The sequence below is a fragment of the Cupressus sempervirens genome, chromosome 9 (assembly GCF_028749045.1).
Source record: "Cupressus sempervirens isolate cs-2001-9-10 chromosome 9, ASM2874904v1, whole genome shotgun sequence".
NCBI lineage: Eukaryota > Viridiplantae > Streptophyta > Pinopsida > Cupressales > Cupressaceae > Cupressus > Cupressus sempervirens.
Genome location: NC_143126.1, coordinates 770,858,151 through 770,875,540, shown reverse-complemented (window position 1 = coordinate 770,875,540; position 17,390 = coordinate 770,858,151).

Here is a 17,390-nt window from a genome sequence, read left to right as displayed (position 1 = left end):
GGGCCTTAAAGACCCAAGGAAATACAAAAAAGAGGAGATTTTACCACTTTTACAAGAAATTTTGGAGTTCAATTATTTATTTTGTACATTTTTTTTCAGGAAAGGTGTGATAATTTTAGCCATGCCAATTTGTTGTTTTCCCTTGACATATTTTGAGATCTATGTGAAAAGCTTCGAAGGAAAAGCCAAAGGCATGGGTATTATTTTTTCTTATGTTTTTTTTTTGGAATTTACAGTTCCTTTTTAGAGAGCCCAATTCATCTCTCTATTTATCGAGGTCTCCAAATATAGAGGAGAAAGAAATTGGTTTTTGATTTATATTTTTAGTTTTAGAGCTAAGATGAGATTTGAAGTAGTAGAGCAATAATTTATGGTTAAATTTATTTGGCCCTCTCATTTTATAATATTTGAAGAGAGGGAGAGCACTTAAGAAATGAAAAAGAAAAAGGAGACACTGCTAAATATTTTATCTCAGTCGATATTCAATTTTTGTTTGAAACATTAGATGCATATAATAAACTTACACAATATAAATATATATAATAAACTTACATACCCATCGTATATGTATGGGACTAATGTAAGCTACTTTTAATATGATATTTACTAAATACATATTTAGAATGACCAAATTTTTTTGCCTCATCTCAACAACAAAAGGTTACTCATTTTGGCTATTGAACATAAAAAAATGTCACCATTATGTAGTAGACTTCAAAATTAGAATATTACTAGGTTGTGGTGTGGCACAGAGGTAATGCATGGAATTTAAATTAAAAAATTGAAATCCTTAAAAAATTTTTTAACTAAACATTTTTCTTTAATTTTCACTATTTAATAATATATTTTAAAAAATATATAGTTCTTATATGATAGATTACTAAAAATTAATTTGTTTCGTTCAATTTTAAAACTTGTGTATGATTAATTTTTTAAAAATAAAATTATTTTGATGATAAATCATTAAATTTAATAACTTGTGTTAATTAAAAATTTTCTAATCGAATCTTTGTATAAATTTTTTTATTGATCATTGTTAAGAAATTTACAAATCTTCACAAGTCTTCAATTGAAATTGATACTATTTATATCATTTATTTATACAAGTCCAATGTTTCCATTGTTATCATCTTAATAATACTAATATTTTAATAATAAGTAAATTATAAATGATGTAGTATAGGGGACTTTTAAGAAATTTGAATGTTGTAGTGTATGATGGATGCATCACATTTTTCATCTATGATTGGAATGGACATGATCCATGGAGTCAATCTTTTATTTCTTAATTTATTTTGAAGACATTTGTCCATAATATGAGAAGAATTTTAACATGAACAGTTTTAAATGAATCTTTTGAAAAGTCTAGATTCCTTGATCAAGATTTAGAAAAGCTAATAATAGTTAAAACTTTAAAGTATCTTTTTTTCCTAAATTTTTAAGCAGTAAGACCTCTCCATTTTACAATTTCTAGATGAACAAAAAGAGACCTTTTATTTTTTTAATGATGTAAAAAATAATGAACAATTAGAAAGTTGTTAAATTTACAATTTCCAAATGAACAAAAAAAGACCTTTTATTTTTTTAATGATGTAAAAAATAATGAAAAAATAGAAATTTGTTAAATTTATAATTTCCAGATGAACAAAAAAAGACCTTTTTTATTTTTTTAATGATGTAAAAAATAATGAACAATTAGAAAGTTGTTAAATTTCCTTTCCCAAATTTGGAAAATTCCAATTATCTAAGAACACTCCATTTTACAATTTCGAGATGAACAAAACAAAACATTTATTTTTTAATGATGTAAAAAATAATGAACAATTAGATCCTAAATTTGGAACAATTATCTGTTAATTCCTGATTAGCAACAATGGTTTTTTCCCATTACTTATGGAAAAATTTATGTTAAATGTGAACTATTAATTGTTTTCTCCACCTGTTCAGAAATTACATCCAAATTTTTGCTTCTTCCTTTATTTATTCATTGCAATTCACACATGTTGTAATTCTAGTTGATAAAAAATTATTTTCAATACCTTTATGTTTGTTTTTATTTTTCAATAAGTTTTGTTTCTCTAGCAAGATCTAGAATTGCACAAACAAGTTATTTGTGTGTACTGATGATAGAATTGTGATAGAATATGTTTTTTAATTTTATTGATGATTCTTGTTTTGTTCTATTTTGGACAATATTGAGAGCAAACCATGTATAAGAGTCAAAGATGTAGATATTTTGGGAGTAGTCAACATGACCATAATTATTTGGAATGTGAATAACAATTGCTGTATTGATTATTTTAGTTTTCATACATTAAGTAGAATTTAGTTAGTGATAGAATTTTTGAATTACAAGAATGTAACAAATTTTGAGAATATACATTTTTATTAAATTAAAAAAATTACTACATTTTATAGTTGGGAAGAATAATTTGATTTTCAAATTAGATAAAATATATATATCTTAAATATTCCACTCCTATTAATAAAAACAAAATGAAATCATTGGAACTTTTCTCATCAAAATTTTGTTATTAATGTGTCATATAACTTTTATAGATACAAATAAAATTTCTATCTTAGGCAAGAGCCTATAACACAATGCTAACTTGTTAGCCTCTTATGTTAGAGGTCTTGGGTTCGAATTCACTTGACACATAAAAATAATTAATTATAAAAAAATAGAAATAATTAATCTCAGTTTCGGCCAATTACTGATTTAAAAAAAATCAGCTTTTTGCTGCATGTACAAAACATGCAACTACTAGTTTTATTAGTTCCTTTATAGCAAGCATTTGTTAGCTGCAATTATTTATAAAATTTAGACCAATTAACTTTAAATATTTCTTAAATTCATTAAATTATTATAAAGTTTGATAAATTTCATGTATTTACAAATTTCAAAAAATGATGATTATCAATGTTTTAATTGGTTGCAAGTCATAAATGTAAGAAGAAAAAAGAATTACTAAAACTTAAAATTCAATAAATTTCTAGCTATCTTCAATGCAATTAAATACTCCAAATCCATAAGGTAAATTCTAGAATGTAGTTTATTTATCACCTATAAAATCATGTGCTTGTTTGGAGAAGCATTTTTTGTCAATTACAACTGAAATTTGAAAGCTCATTCATTGTTCCGGATTGAAGTGTAAGGAAGGTGGAAAAAAATTAAAAATAAATAAATAAATAATATATGTATGTATGTATGTATGTATGTACATTGGCTGAAACATTATATTTATATTAATACTAAATGGTTCAAAATAGCTCCCGGAGAAAAGAAAAACTTTGGTCATTGCCTGATATAAAAAAGATAGAGAAGAAAAAATACTGCATCAAGAGAGTATCTATTAACACTAATGAATCTTGTCCTAGAGATTCCCAAATCAATAATATAGTGATTAAAAAGAGCTCAAAACTCATATGAATACAATTCATTGTTTGGTGCCAGAGACAAAACCAAGAGCCCAGCCAAAAACTATCATAAACATTGCCATCACTAATCTACATCCAAAACTCCAATTGAGACCATGATATTAGGAAGCCATCTGATGCAAGTGCAATCCAAGACCTTGACTTGCATACAATATCTCAAAAGAACAAGTGAAATTCATAAAAGAAAAAACATGTGAAATCATAGAGAAGTCATGATTTACTATTAAATAAAATATGAGAATGCGTCAATCTTATTCTAAATATATTCTTTTGTCACAATATTAACCAAGCTGGGGAGATCAAGGAAGTTAAGTAGGGAAAGTAAGGAGTTAATATAAACCTCCTCAATACCCAAATTCCTCGTCAATACCCAAATTACCTAGAAAATCAACTAAAAGATTGCCTTCTCTATAAGTATGCATGATGTAACATTTAGAGATTGAATCAAGAAGAGACCATACTTGATGTAATATATACTATATGGACCAATTCTATACATGACATTTAATACATGCATTAATAATAATGGATGAATCCCCTTCAACATGTAACTTATATATAGAAAATGATTTTACAAGTTCCAAACCAAAAAGCAAGGCCAAGGCCTCAACTTTGTTATTAGTACACTGAGGGAGAGAAGATGTTTTTGTTGTAATTGCATGAACTTAAAAATCTCTAATGACTATGCCATAGCAAGAGTTGATTGGATTTCCTCTAGAGGTCCCATAAAAATTGAGTTTGAAATAACCCTCACTTGGAGAAATCCACTTGATTTGTGCTAGGATAAGAGAAATATTGGATGGACACATTGGAGTAGGAAGATGAGGAAAAAGTAAACTCTTCCACTGATGAATAACATAGCCATCCCAAGGAGAAAAAAACATGTTTATCCTTATATTTACTTACTCAAGCATTAACAAGCTCAACAATTAATCTCTCTAATCCTTCCAAAAATTGAGGGATTGGAGATGATGTCTGTCTAAAAAATTTCTTGTTTCTTTCCCACCAAATTGCCCATACTACAGATGTAGGGATGCACTTCCAAAGACATGAAAATATTGATTTAGAGTATAAGATTGGCCATGCTTGGATAAATCCCATAGAGAATTAGGTAATGGCATATAGAAATTAAGCTTATTAAGGACAAAATGCCAACAATCTTGGGCAAAAGGGTAGTTTAAGAGGAGGTGATTTGTTGTTTCTATAACTTGTAGATAGAGAACATAGTGAAAGGGATTAGAAATTCTCAAACTATGAAGATGATCACTAGTTAAAATTTGGTTCTTTAGTGCAAGCCATGCAAAGCATCCTTCTTTTGGTAGAATTGAGCTATTCCAACAGAATTCAAAAGCACGATATGTGGTCTGATTAAATTGGTTGTGTTGGAGAGCTAAGTATCCTAGTTTAATAAAGTAATTACCATCTTTAGCTTGAACCCAAAAGAGGCAATCTGGTTGATTAGACATAAAAGCATTCCTTTTAGTTAGTACTTGTTTGAAAAAAAGTAGCTTGATTGTGGGATATAATAAGAATTGAGGGGTCTTGTCAAATGACTAGCCCTGTGAATCTATGAATAACTAATACATAAGTAGAAAAAGATGTCCCCCAAGCTTGAATCACTATGTTTGAGAAATTCTTTAAAGAATCAATAGTGGCAAGTGGGGGGGGAACCCATTCCATGAATCAAACTAAAAATTGACACTGTCTTTTTTGTTCATTTTCCATGATATGAATGAAGTAATAACTTCTCGAGAAGCCATCATGAAATCCAAAATGACAGACCCCTTTGGCATTTCTAGCATAGTAAGAACTCTAGAAGGTTCCAAGTTATCTAAATATTTCTTTTGTAAAAGGCGACAACTTTTGGCAGAGGATTTTTCATACATTTACCAAACAAGTTTAGCATCAAAAGCCTTATTCCTATTGGTAATGTTGGGAAGTCCAACACCTCCTATTCTATAAGAGGTTGTCATGTCATGAATAGAAATTAGCATTATTTTCTTTTGACCATTCATATTATCTAACCAAAGAAAGGTTTAGATTAAAGTTTCAATTTGACAGATGATACCTTTGGAGGTTTGTACAATGGAGAACTAATAATTAGGAATGGTAGAAAGAACAATTTTGATAAGAAAAATTCTACCCGAGAGGGATAACCAGTGAACCTTCCAAGCACTAATTCTTCTATTGATATGATCAATCATAGATTTCCAATAAGAGGGTTTGTTTAATCCCATAAAGAGGGAACACCAAGATAAGTAGAAGGTAAATGATCACGGAGAAAACCAAAAAGATGGATTATTCTTTGAGTAGGCAATTGGGATGTATTAAAAACATAAAATTAGATTTAGTTACATTGATACATTAACCTGAAAATTGTGTATATAGGTCAATGGCTTTCTTCATACTTTATGCTTCTTGATATTTAGATGATCCATAGAGTAAAATATCATCAACAAAAAGAGAATGGATTATGGAAAAAGATGTACCTACAATATTGATACCTTTTCACAACTCTTTTTGATTAAAAGAGTTAATAAGTCTACTAAAGACCTCTACCATAATGATAAACAAGCATGGAGAAAGAGGGTCACCTTGATGAACTCCTTGGGAAGAGACAAATAAACTTGCTGGTGCACCATTAATGAGAATGGAAAAATGTGCACTTGAAATGCAAGCTTTAATCCATTTACACCACCTAGAAGAAAAACTAAACTGATGAAGGTCTAGAAGAAGAAAATATCAATTCAATTTATCGTAAGCCGTCATCACAAAGGCTGCAATATAATGTTCTTTGATGGAATGAAGGGTCTCATGGGCTATTATAGCCCCCTCAGTTGTTTCTCATCCAGGAACAAAACCCCCTTATTTTGTTGATATAATTTTTGGAATAATGGGCTTAAGTTGCAAATAAATAGCCTTTGTGATAATCTTATAGATAGTGTTACATAAAGAAATAGGATAGAAATCAGCAAAATAATAGGGATCATTAACCTTTGGGATGAGAGAAATATTGGTGGTATTTAAGTTCTTCAAAATGGAAACAGTTTTCCTAGATTATTCAAGAACCTCAAGCAATTCAAAACAAATTTCATCGCAATTTTTTTTTAAAAAAATAATGGAGTGAATCCATCAGGCCCTGGTGCCTTATCAACAGGCATAGAAAATACTACAACACATATCTCAAAAAGAGTAAACGGGGCCATAAGAATTAGATTGTCTTGTTGCATAATCAAAGAAGGAATGGAATCCAAGATCTCATCCACAAGGTGAGAAGAGGGTGGATCCTATGGTGAAGGGGAAAGTAGATTAGAGAAGAACCTTACATTCTCAATTTGAATGCCCTTAGCATCAAAAATCAAATTTCCTAGATTGTCATGCATTGTAAAGATTGTGTTATTAGCCTTCTTTTCTTTGGTAGATGCATGAAAAAACTTAGTATTCTAATCCCCTTGTTGAAGCCACAATTCTCTAGACTTTTGTCTCCAATGCTCTTCTTCTTGCTTACATAATTTAGACCACTCCTCTTGCAAATTCTTCCATCTTGAATGCATATCAACATTTAAACCATGGAGTAAAATATGTTCATTAATCTTAGCTAGTTTTTTTCTACCACCTTTTCCTCCTCAAAAATATTTTTAAAAACATGTTTATTCTAGATCTTCATAAGGCTTTTGACATACTGCATTTTCTTGTGAAACTGAAACATTTTGGTTCCTAGCTCTAGTGGAGCATCCTTCCGTCATTGTTTTAAGAGGCCATCAAAGTGGTGATGATGATACCATACACTTTAAAACTTAAAAGATGGTGTAGAAGAACTAGTAAGAGGAGAATATGATGGAAGAATGGAAAATTGAATAGGGAAATGGTTAGATTCTAAATATGGTAATATATTTGATTGGATAGTATAATTCGCTAATTTCCAACATTTTGAACAAAAAAATCTATCCAATCTAACTACAATCTAGTGGAACCCAACTCTTCTATCAGTCTAAGTGAAAGATCCAGCTTGTGGGGGAACATCAAATAGAGCATTATTGCCAAGAAAGTCATTAAAGTCTTGTGTAGCTCTAGGAGGGGGAATAATACCTCCATACTTATCCTTGGGATGAAGAATGGCATTAAAGTCACCAGCAGTAATAAATTTGACACCTATTGATTGCTAGATAAAACCTGTAAGAGTAAACCATAAACTTTGTTTATCTGACGTAGGAATAGGGCCATAAACATTAATTAAATGGAATGAAATTTCATAGTGTATATTGGATAACATTTTCCAATTATTTCCTTGATGGAGATGTTGAGTCTTGATAGTCTTAGGATTCCATAATACAACAAGGCCCCTAGAAGCACCTAAGCTAGGAACTTGTGAAGAATTCCATGTTGACCAATATCCAATAGATTTATGAAAGTTATTTGTATATAATATTAAATTTGATTGAACAAACCATTTTAACTTGGAGATTTTAAAAAAAAAACTAAGATTATAGTTGAATTTTTATGAAAAATATTTTACATTCTTTACAAATATTATATGCGTGCTATTTTGCAAAAGTAAATTTCTCTTTCATTTTTATGTATATTTTTCATTCTTGCTATATAAAAGTCAACATTTAGTTTATTGGAACTATGTCTTTCAATGTTTCTCCTACATTGTAATCTTGGCACCTTTAATTATCGCATAGAATTCTTATGATCACACATTTGATTTCATGATGATAAGAACTCAAATTTTAACATAATATTTTATTACAAATAAATTCCACTATTTTTTTAAATCTATTTTCAACTTGCATCATTCCACTAACTGTATATATTTGTAACTCTAAATACACTACACTATTATACAATTGGCATGAACTATGAACACCCTTACCTATTGCATCGAATTCATATGGTTCCATGCATTTTGTTTCATGATGATAAGACCTCAAATCTTACCATAATATTTTATAACAAATAAATTCAACTATATGTTTTAAATCTTTTTTAAAATTTACATTATTCCAGTAACTCCATATATTTGTAACTCTAAATATATTACAATATTATACAATTGACATGAACTATGATGCTTTGGATCTCTTGTTTTTTTTAGTAATACCTAGAAAATTATAACTAACTAGACCTACTTAAATCTTATCCCAGAGAAAATTGTTCAGAAAATATTTTGCTTATGCATAAAGAATTGTTAAGGATGTTAAAAAAAAAATCTTTAACAAACTTATTATATAAATATTTTTAAATATTGTCAAATATTCTAATTTTATTTATATATTAAATATGAAAAAATAAAAATATATTTTCTTATGGTAAATTATGGTGATTAAGATGAAATGTGTATAATTCAAGCATAAATCAAAAACATTATTAGAATTCAGAGTACTAGATGTATAATAATTGGTTCAAATAAAATGCAAAATGATTAGACTGCCTGTTCGTGGGGACATTAATGACAAGACAATGTTGATGTCAACTAGAATATGATTTCAATAGCTTATGATTTAGCTATCTCAATTTGAACTTATAGTTTGAGAACTATAATAATGAAATAATTATCTATGTATATAATAATTGAGTCTCTATAGAGATATTCAAATTCAATAGCTATATCATGTATTTTCTCTGATAATAATTAGTAATTTAAGATTAATGATATATATATATATATATTACTATTGAAGTGAGATGGTTATTTGGGCTTGACCAACATATAAAAACAAAATGGTAACGAGATATTATGTTTTAATTATCTTAATGGTTGCTCAAAGTATTTGATGGCTTCATAAGGCTTATTGAAACTTTCAGCAAACTCCTTTTCCCTTTTTAGGTCACTTTACAATTGCTCATTCTGTAGTTTAAATGTTGTTATCTCAATGTCCTTAACATTCAATTCATAGTTGGCATTCATCATTTGACTTAGAGTATCCAATTGCATGTTGGAAATCTTGGTTAGCTCTAATGATTTTTCTTCCAGTCTATTGGTTAAAATTCTTTTTTCCTCTTCAATCATGGCTTTATCTTCTATGGCTTTCTTCTTCTGTTCAGTCACCTCACATAGTAGTATGGCTTGTGATTCTTGCTCTAACTTGAGATTTTTGATTTCCTCAGTTTGGGCTCTATTCTTGTCCATTAGATATACAATTACCACATCAAATTTATTGGAGTCTCCATTAGCAAATAACTTAGTAGTGTCTATCTCTTTGTATTGTGTGTCATTCTCCGCAATAGCAATTTCCTTCCTTCTCTTCAAGGATTTCTTTAGTTCTTCTCTCGCTTCATTCAATTGATGTAGAATGAGATGTATTTCAATCTCCTAATTCTCAATAGTCTTTCCCAACTTGTAGACTTCTATTTCAAGATCTTTCCTCAAAGCTACAATGCTTCTCTTTTAGAGAACAAGGCTCTAATACTAATTATTGGAATTATAATAGGAAAGGTAAACTTCTGAGAGCATGGGGAGGGGTGAATTAGTACTTTAAACTTGGACCCATAAAAACTTTCACCACACATCCATCTCATACATTTAATAAGTAAAATGAAATAACATGTAAAGCACATACATCTAATTCATGTAAACATATAAGCATTCACACACATATGACACCAGATATAATAACCAAAAAACACTCCAAGTGAGAAGGTAAAACTGGGGTGGGGATGACACCCACAAATCTTCACTACTACAGTAATAAAGTGTATCTAATGAAGGTTACAATTTTTTGATCATGACATGATCTACCCTATTAAAGGATTTCAACACCCTGTTAGAAGTGTGCCTTGGTAAAGGACTTTAACTCACAATTAAGTAAGCACCCTATTAAAGGATTTAAATACAATCTATTAGGACTACTCTGTTAAGAGATTTGACTGATTCACTTGCTAGAATGATTTAGCGATGATCCTACGGTTAGCACTTGATTTCTTGATGAAAGATCACTTCTAAACTATTGTATTCTTGATCCTTCTTGATCAGAAGTCTCTTTGTTGTATGCTCTTCTCTTTCCTCAGTTCTACTCTAATTGATTTGACAATGCAATCTCACTTCATAACTCCTTAGTCACCATGAAATGCTCTATTTCCACATGTGAACTTCTCTATGCTCTCCTTCAATAGTCTAGATAGTTTAGGGTTTGTCCTCCCTAAGAAAACTTAGGTGACATAGGGTTAGGTATGAATCAATGGTTGTGATTCATCCATTTTTCAATTAAATCCTTCCCTTTTTTCTGATTGGTTGCATGTAATTTTATTGGGAATCCAACATAAGATTCGTCCTTATCCCCAAAATATTGTAATTCATCCTTAAGTCAGCTCAAAAATGGCTTACATAGTTGTTTGTGCCATTACAAAAAAACTATAACAAAACTATCTCACTCAACTTCTGAAGTCTTTGATGCTCGACATATACTAATTTCTACACTGAGACTCGGCATTTGTATCACTCGGCATGTACTACCTGCTCAGCTCCTCAATCACTTGACATACATTGTCTGTTGGCACTTGAGTGACTCGACACACAAGTGGCTCAGCACTCACTATTGACTTGACATGCTCTATAATATACATGTTGTACTTGTCATGTACTACTTGTTTGACATTAACTAAGTAAATAACTTAAGTGTGTAGACACTCATTTGTCAAAACCAATCTGAGATCAATAGACAACATATGTCCTTAGGGGTCCTAGGACCCCTAGGGATCTATTTGGTTGGTTTGAATACATTGAAATGCATCATAAGATAACCTATGACCCTTTCGACACATTTCATGATAATATTATATTTAATAATAATATAATACTATATATTTTAATATAATAATAATATATTATTATATTATATAACAATAATAATCATATATATATATATATAATAATCATATAATATTACTATATATATATTTAATAATAATAATTATTATTATCATATATTATTATATTATATTTATTAATAATAATCATATTTATTACTGTATTATATTTAATAATAATTATTATTATATATATTACTATATTATACTTAATAATAATAATCATATATATTACTATATATAATAATAATATAATATTACTATATAATAATAATAATAACCATGTAAGAATTTGCCTAAGGGAAAAATTCACCCAGGAACTAAGAACTCAAACACAAGCACATAGTAGACCAAAGAGAGAGAGAGTATGATCAGAATAACAATGTATTCAATAACTGGTTCATTACAGTACACTAGGAGTGCCTATATATAAAGGCCTCTGAGATACATCTAGAATGTCTCGTAATCAGCACCATGATGTGTCATACAACCAAACACATGTCCACCAAATATGGGTTATCCTCCATTAAGCACGGAAGTAAGTGCGGTGATGAGAGGATAAGCCTACAAGGTGTGACACGCAAAATAGTGTTGTAGACACCATGTGTTTAAATAGAGTTGCATACTCCTGTGTTGTCTATATGACAACTCACAAAGGTGCGTAAACTCCTAAGTGTCTCACAAATAAAAATAATAAAATAATGCAAAATAATTAAGTAATGCATTAACCTAAGTAAACTTAAGTAAGTGTAATAAGTAAATACTTATTTACACCAACAAACCATAATCATATATAACAATAATAGTTAATAATAATAATGCCCACACTTTCCCAAATTTTGGTTTCCCTCCAAAATTTGGGTTGTTTCCCTTCAAAATTTTCAAAGTTTCCAAATTTGGGCTAGGCTATGAATGTTTGAAAGAATTTTCGCCACCACTTTTTGGGTACCCAATTTGGCAAACCTATTTGGTCAACTCAAAAAATATGTTTAAGACAAGTTTCACTAATATTTAGACTTCGAGTAGGCATCTGACAATATTATTTTCATCAAAATTCAATGAAATGAAAAAGTTTTTTTTAAAATAGTCAAGGTTCCATCGATATAATTGATGTCAAATTCTAAGTTCAATAAGTTTTTATTAGTTAATTTTTAATGAAGATGTTTGTAAATTGCTAATTGACATACTGATTAAAAAATAGCTATAACTTTCAAATGATATAACATTTTTGAAATCCAAAAGTTGTGTCACATTCTATGCTCTTCCTAGTATAAGGAGAAAAAAATCATTTGGTAAAGTTTTCAATTAGTTAAGGTGGTCTGATATGGGAGTTTTTTAATTCTAGAAAAATTATAGTAGAAAATTCATATTTAATTATTTGTTTGGAATAAAAATGCCCAAAAATATGTGTCACATCCGGCCATGAGTGAAATTTTATTAAATCTATAATTATACTAAAAAAATATTATCCTTTGATTTTGATTAAGGTGGTCAGACATATGCCTACATTTTATTTTCGCTTTGAAATTTTTGTAGTACTACATTAAAATCCAAAATTTTGGCAAATCAAATTATCATTTCTCTAGATAAGGCCTAGTATTTTAGAAATTAAATTCAATTTCCTATAGATTCTTTTCTTAGAACTTTTTGATATAAATCCCATAAGTACTTTAAAATTACATGTTAAGTTAACATAACCCTAATTTGCTAGTTTTTCACTGCCACTTAAGGCCATAGTTTGGTTGACCATGATCGTACACATACCCTATAGTGTGAGTACAACAAAACATGAAGATGTGCAACATCTCAAAATACAATAGAGTGGCACTTTATCTTAGCACATTTGCAAAAATACTACAAAAAGATGTACACAACTTATCAAAAGAGACATAAAGATGATACAATAAATAGTATAATCCATTCAAAATCATCTGAAATAACAAAATCGATCTCCAAACCTGAAACAACCAAGATATCCACTACAATGCAAAAAAGAAATAAATTGAATGGGATGTGCCTGGAGTAGAATCTGGAAAATAGAATGTCTCAAGATATGTCTCTTGGAGTACAAAACTCTAGACTTTGACAACCAAAATAACTATAAAAAAAGAACCAAAGTTGAAAATAACTTGGACCATTGGAATGAGCTTAGAACTAGCTCATTTACAAAATATGGAGTCCATATGAGCAAGTTATGGGCAAACAACCACATGTAGGTCAAAAAAGCATTGGAAAGGCAAAAAATGTCACTACCTTAGGATTTGTGCCAGAATACCTCAAAAATTGTACCCACTAGTACTATAAATTACCTTAGGAAGTGTGCCGCTTCATAACAAAAGTGTTTCAATTTGTACAAAAAACATTTTGATTTATGAACCAAAAATTTTGATTTGATTGCCAAATTTCTTGATTTACGTGCTAAAAAATCTTAATTTGCATGCCAAAAAATCTCAATTTTTGTTCTAAGAAATCTTGATTTCCATAAAGAATATCAAATTGTCACATTGAGAAATGTGCCAAATCTAGGAGCAATATTTTTTGCCTCAGATTCCAACTATGTCCAAATTGGACAAATTTTATATGAAAATAAGGTTTTTTGGGTGATCTGAGCTCAATGTCAAGGTCGTTTACGCTCAAGGTGCACCAAAAAAATAGTGACCCTCAGATCCAATACAAAAATCCACTAAAAAATGAAATCCTTTGAAAAAGGGCATAGATCTAAAAGCCAAGATAAAATTCTCATAAATAGAATAGGGGCATGAAGTTCTGGAGCTCTAATACCATGTTGAAGTTGATTAAAGATCAACCCCACAGCTCCCAAGAATCACCTTCATGCAAACACATGCCATAGAAAGAAATAAGCAACAACTATAGAAGTTGGAATTCCCAAATCCACAAATGAGACATTTTTGATAATCAAAAAGAGAGATTGTTATTATCGAAAGTGAATGAATAAATTACAAATAGATCAATCCTTATAAAAGAATCAAAATCCTAAGAGGTAACTAACCTAGGTTGCATGATAAGAATTAATTATTATATGTCTAAAGTTTAGCTTGAGTGAAATAGAGTTAATAAGTGACTTAAGAATTAAATCAATATGATTTAATTAATAAGTAAATACTTTTACTCTATTATTTCAACCCTTTCTGTTATAGTTTCAGAGAAAGTTGTTATGCATTTTTTCTACTAGGAGTAGAAATACTAGACTCCCTAAGTCTAGGGTTTCATAAAGGATAATCTTTAGACCCATAAGACAAAATTTATCCACTCATTGGATTTAGAATGCCATAGAGATCGAATCCAAATAGAGAATTGGTTGAAGTATTAAAATTTTCAATAGAATCATTATTTGGGACCTCTCTATTGTTTGAAACAATAGGGGATTTCCCTTCACCATCCCCTTTATCTTCTTCTTTTGAATTTTGAGAGGTATCTCTTGCATAGGCATTATTTTGTGTAAAGTTGGTCTTTCTTGAGATTTTACTCAATATGAGGAAATCTTGTTTGGTGCACATCCATTTTTTTGCTACGTAAACATGCATTTTGGTTCCCTAAAAGAGAAATTTCTAGGTTATACTTATCTATTTCAATATCAATCAAAATTCTATCTGGGAATTAAAATTTTGGTTGCAATGTAATTAAAACTCTTGCATTAAGGTATGATAATGTCACCCTAGAGCTCTCAAATTTCAACATATTCTTGAGGGGTTTCAGAATCTATGGAATAAATGGGAAAAGTTTTAGTGGAAGGCTTTTAACTTCAATCCAATTAGGTGAATCTCTAAAACAATAGTTTCTATGTCACCCTTAGGTGATCATGGAAAATCTTTAAACATAGATTGTCCTACATTCTAGTACCCCTTTTTTAGTACTTGTTCTTGAATGGAATGTGATTTAAACAACACAATAAATAAACCCCTATATATTATTCAATAGAAAGAAACTTGAATGCCTAATATTTTTTTCCACACATTTGTGACCTAGTTGTCAAATAATTTCCTAGATAATAATTGGTCAGCGCCGATGCAATAACTATCATGTTCCTAAGTCTAGATTTCTCACCCTTAATTTCTTTGATCATATGTTCATTGGGAGACAATGAGAGAATCTTCAAATAAGCAGAGGGATACTTACTATTTTATTATCCTTCAACTTTATCAATTTTGGTCAATGCTTCAACTTTCCAATCCATCTCAATGTGTTCGTGTCCCCAAATCTGCCCCATTTCCCATTCTAATAACTCTATGTAATTACCCATTAAAGCTAATAGAAGGTGGATAGTCAACCACCAAATCTTCTATAAGAACCGCCTTGTAAGATGGTTTGTCATTAATTTAATTTTTTTGCAATTTATTCTATTCAACTTTTTTGTTTTCTTCCATTTTATCAATTTCCATGTCCCCATTATTACCTTCATTTAATGAGTCTCCCATCAAGAAATAAAACTAGAAATGGGTACCTCATCACACCAAGTAACCATATAAAAATTAGATCTAGGCAATTTATGAAATAAGAGTAAGTACACAAGATACAACAAAAATGACATAAAATCAATATGGGGAAGCAAATACTCAAACTAGACCGAATTACACTTATACCCTACACAAAAAAGGAGTACAAGAAACAAAAAGTTACTATAAGCAAGCTTTGGCAAACCTGTATGAGAACCAAGAAGCCCAAATGACCTCAATTTTTTATAGCTTACATAGCTCTTTTTTTAAAATCTCTTACTTTCTTCACTAACTACTTGTATCAAAATATCCATGCTCGAGCTACTAAATTCTCAACCTCTCTTCTAATCTTCCTCTCTCTATTTGATCTTCTCAACTCATTATACTAATTTAGGTATTTCTCTTAAAAGGGTTCAAATATCTCTCTTTAGTGTCAATGGGTTTAGTGAATAGATGTTTAACATATATTTCAGTAATTTGTGCATCAGCTTCATACCCCATAGGCATGATCCATATTGTACTAGGTTCTAGAGCTTTCATCAAGGATTGGTCAATATCAACTATAAACAAGTTGTCTCCAAGTATTTCTTAATAATTTATTTAGGGATCCATTTCCAAGCTTCATTTCCTTTTGAAAATTCTTGAACTAATTCTAAATACTACATTTTCCATCTCTTAAAGTATCATTTTAATAACCTATGCCATTTATTCTTTCTCGTAAATATGTGAGTAGAAATGTGCATCCCACTACTTGTCTCCTCATTACATATCTTGGAGTGGGTCACCATCCATTTTATCAATGCTCTCGGTTTGAGCACTTTATGTCCTTCATGTCATTCAAGATATTATTTTGAGAAAGCTTGAGTCTTTAAGGGGTTGTGTGTGGTTTCCTTGTAAGTATTTGTGAGCAAAGAAATAAAATCAAAGACAAGGATCCATGGTTGATCGCCATGTGGATTCTTGTAGGTGTTTTAAGAAGAGAAGATCCCTTCTTTCCCATCTCTCAATGATATTTTTATGCGTGACCAAGTTATATTGTAGGATCCTTAATAGTCTTCCACATTTATGTCAAATATATAACTTAATCTTTATGTGTACCTAGATTCTCATAACTGTAGAGCCATCCTAGGAAAAGTATGATGCCGCTCATTGAAGGTTGACAAATCTCATTGTTCTTTGGTGATAATCCCCTAATAGGGGTACATCTAATTTATGTATGCATACTGCTATCTATGCTACCATGGTAGGTTAAATCACATTGTTGGTTGTCAATTGAATGTTGTTGAATTCTTAGATCTTATTAATAGGATTAATTTCTAAAATATTTAAAGGTTAATTTTGTTGAAAGACCTAAGATAAGTGATTCACCCCCCACTTGTTTATCCACCAGTAAAGTGTCTAGATACTCTATAGGAAAATAAACATGTTTCGGGGACATAGAACAAAGTTGAGCAAAATGGACCTCAAATTGCATTAGGGGAGTTCTTGTTTGTATCAACATTCCTCTGCATTATTTCTCATACACAAACTAATATTTCTCATGTGACTAAGGTTGTGGAATCTTGATCTACACCAATTAATTAAATTTGTTGTAAATCATATAACATGCATTCCTTGAGAGAAAATGAATTTGAGGAAACATAGTGATAAACTTGGTGTTCAATTTTTTTTAGTTATATGAAGTTTTCA